Genomic DNA, 3,180 nt, shown 5'->3' on the forward strand with positions numbered 1-3,180 from the left:
AAAAAAAAAAAAAAAAAAAAAAAAAAACACGTTTTTTGACTTGAGCTGGCTCAAAGCTCCCTAGTGGAGCAGCTTCCACATCAGAAAATTCTGATTACATGCAAACAAAACATTTAATCTCGCTGAATGCCACAAATACAAATCTTTCTGGTTAGAGTCTATTGCAGTTATTAATCAAAACAGTTCAGCTGAAACTAAGCCTTTTATCAAGTGTTGTGATAAAGGGATGAATTAAAGCATTTATGGAATGTATCAGATTTGTTTGCAAGACTGAAATACTGATCTCAATTCCAGTCCTGAAGTTTTCGGTATGATGGGATCCAAATGTCGAGCCCGTCTGTTTGCAGCAGTTAGGGACTGCAAGGCAGCGCGTTGCGGCGAGCGCTTCGCTCGTAGGCTGGGTACGCGCCGGGAGCGCCCGGCGGTACCGCTTCTACGAAACGGACCCGGTCCCGCGGGCGGCGGGGAGCCGAGCGGCCGGGCCGGCGGGGCCGGAGGCGGCCGGGGAGCGGCTGGCGCCACGCCAAGGATTCCACGCTCCAACGCTGCAAACGCTCAAGTGCAGAAATCAAATGATGGAGAGATTTCACTTAGCCCCCCCCCCGCCTTGGCTCAGCTGAGGGACTGTGATGAAAGAAAAAAATATATATTTAAATGTAGATACTGGTTTGTGTCCCCAAATCTATGGAGACTGACAAACCTGCTCGCTGCTGGGAGGCAGCCGCGGAGCTGCCGCTGGCGCTTCTCTCCCAGGCGAAGCAGCAGCCCGGGCGCTTTTGCACGAATTTGCTTCCTTTCGTGCCCGCTCCGGCCTTTCCCGGCGGCCGGGGAGCAGGGGGACGGGAAGGGGCGCGGGGCCACAGCGGGGAGCCCGGGCGAGCGCACGTTCCTCCCACTTCCTTTCAATTTCCCAAACAATTTCCTAATCAGACCTTTCTGTCTGGATTTTATTAGTGATTCACAGGCCAAGAGGAAATGGTGATTTTGGGGTCCTGGTCTAATGGCAGGGGTGGAGTCGGTATCAATATTGCCCTTTTGTAGCTAAGCAGCAGACAAACCGCAGAGGAAACATCTAAAGGACGCCAGCTCTGCTCGCTTGGCACCGGGTGTCTCCTTGAGGGGAGATAAATCCCCTTTTTTGTGGGTTATGAAAGCAAAGAGCGTTTGGGAGTAAGAAGAAGGAGGCTCTTCTCCCCGGAGAAGGTCGCAGCAGAGAGGGGGGTGGCTGCCGGCGCGGCGCCCCGCAGACGGGACGGGCACGGGGACGGGGACGGGCATGGGGACGGGCACGGGGACGGGGACATGGGACGTGCGCGGGGATGGGGACGGGGACGGGGCCGCCCGCTCCCAGCCCTTCGCAGAGGCATCCGGGGGCTGTTTCCCCGCGGGCCGCGGCCTCCCTCGAATTCCTGCATTCCTGGCATTTTTTCATCAAATATAGCGCGTCTGTCACCGCCTTTGAGTCTGATCGAAACCTCACCTGTTCTCCAGGTAGGGGGACAGGGCTTCGCCTTCCCCTCGCCTCCTTTTTCCCCTCCTTTGTGGCACTTTCCCCCCCCAAACCCCACCGGGGGCTTGCAGGGAAGAGGGTGCTGCTCCCGTGGGAGCTGCAGGGAGCTGGCGGGCCCGGGAGGCCACCGGGACCTGTGGAAATGAAAGCGTCATCGCTGAGCTCCGTGCGGCCGCGAGGGCGACCCGGCGGGGCCGAGTCAGGCGCGGGGCAGCGCGGGGCTGCGGGGCAGCGCGCTGTTTACTTTAATTTCTCGGAGAGCTTTTTGGGAGATTTCCCCCCTCTGTTATTAAACTCAGATGAGCCGCTGGGGAGGTTAGGTCGCATGTGGTTCAGGGCGCTTTTTTTTTTTCCCATCTATAATTTCTTTTTTTTTTTCTTTCGGCAATGTTGCGCTTTTAACTCTTTCGGGGCGGTTTCCCGGGGCCGCGGGAGCCGCCGGCGGCGTTTTCGTTGCAAACAGCAAATCCGCTCCAGCCTCAGTCAGATCCGGACGGTCCCTGGGGCCGGCGCGCGGCTGCACCGTGAGCCGCAGCGCTTTGCGGCCACACGGCCGAACCGAAGGGGCAGCGGGAGACTGAGCCGCGGAGCCGCGCTCGGCCGGCTCGCGGGGCGGCAGCGTTTGGGGGGAAGCACCCGCGACGCTGGCGAGGCTCCGGCGAGCGACGAGCGAAACGCCGGGCTCGCACCTGCCCGGCTCTTTTCCCGTGCTTGGATCTGCTGAAACCCAAAGTGCTGAGGYGCAACCGTTGCTCTCCGAGGCGTCCCCAGGCGCAGAAGGTCCCAACCTGCGGACGCCTTCGCCTCTGCTCTCTCTCTGAGGAGCGCRTTGCTTTGCATTTAATTCTGGCTCCCAGCGGAAGCTAGATGCGAGCCAGCACGAGCACACACGGAGCTCAAAAGCAGAGCGGAGCAGAGCAAAGCAAAGCGGAGCAGAGCCGAGCAGAGCCGAGCAGGGCAAAGCCACGCCGGTGCTTTGCCCAGACTGTTTTTCTTCACTGCCCGTTCACAGCAGTGTCCAAGCTGGATCCTYGCTTCCTTCCGTGACAAGCATTATTATTTCTCTTCGTAATCTCGTGCCCAGTGCTGCCGCCCGCGTGGTGCCCGCGCCGCGGGGCCGTCTCGGGTCAGGAGCAGCACGGAGCCGGCAGGCGCTGGCTAGCAGCCTGCTAGGCAGAGGGAAAGTTAAAAGAACTTATTTATTGCTTATTGCAACCTATCGCGCTGTTCGGAAGCTTCGCGGCACCGCGGAGGAAGGGCGAACGGGACGGGCGGGCGCCGGCGGCCCTCGCCCTGCGCCACGGAGCCGCTCTGTCCGCCGACGCTCGCGGCGCCGCGTGCGACCCGCTCGCCCGGCCCCGCGCTCCTCRGAGCCCTTTGATGCTGCTGCGGCTTTTCCTGCCGGGGCTCGCGGGCGCCCGGGAAGAAAGGCCCCGTTGAGAGCGGGGCGCCGCTGCGCCCGCGGCCCCGGGGCAGCGCGGAGCGGGCGGAGGGACCGGGAGCTTGGGGAGCTCCGGGGCCGCGGCACGGATGGGCTGGGAAGGAGGCGCCGCGTCCGCAGAGCCGCTGCCCCGGCCCTGCTCCGAGGGGTTCGCGGGCGCCCGCGCGCGTGCTGCAGTGGGGCCGTCCCGGCTGTGGGGTGCAGGGTCCTCGTGGGGTATGCAGGGTCC

At 61.7% G+C, this 3,180-nt stretch overlaps 1 protein-coding gene across 1 annotated transcript in view; it reads left to right on the forward strand.

Moving 5' to 3' along the window:
- Positions 1-1,473: 1,473 nt before the first annotated feature.
- Positions 1,474-3,180, forward strand: part of CUNH1orf216 (chromosome unknown C1orf216 homolog) — a 7,071-nt gene continuing 5,364 nt past the window's right edge. Inside the window, exon 1 of the mRNA XM_085306700.1 lies at positions 1,474-1,491. The gene's annotated coding sequence lies outside the window, so the exon portion shown is untranslated. The remainder of the gene's footprint in view (positions 1,492-3,180) is intronic.

Source organism: Rhea americana, unplaced genomic scaffold (genome assembly GCF_003343005.1).
Source record: "Rhea americana isolate MKP2758 unplaced genomic scaffold, rheAme1 scaffold_246, whole genome shotgun sequence".
NCBI classification, from domain to species: domain Eukaryota; kingdom Metazoa; phylum Chordata; class Aves; order Rheiformes; family Rheidae; genus Rhea; species Rhea americana.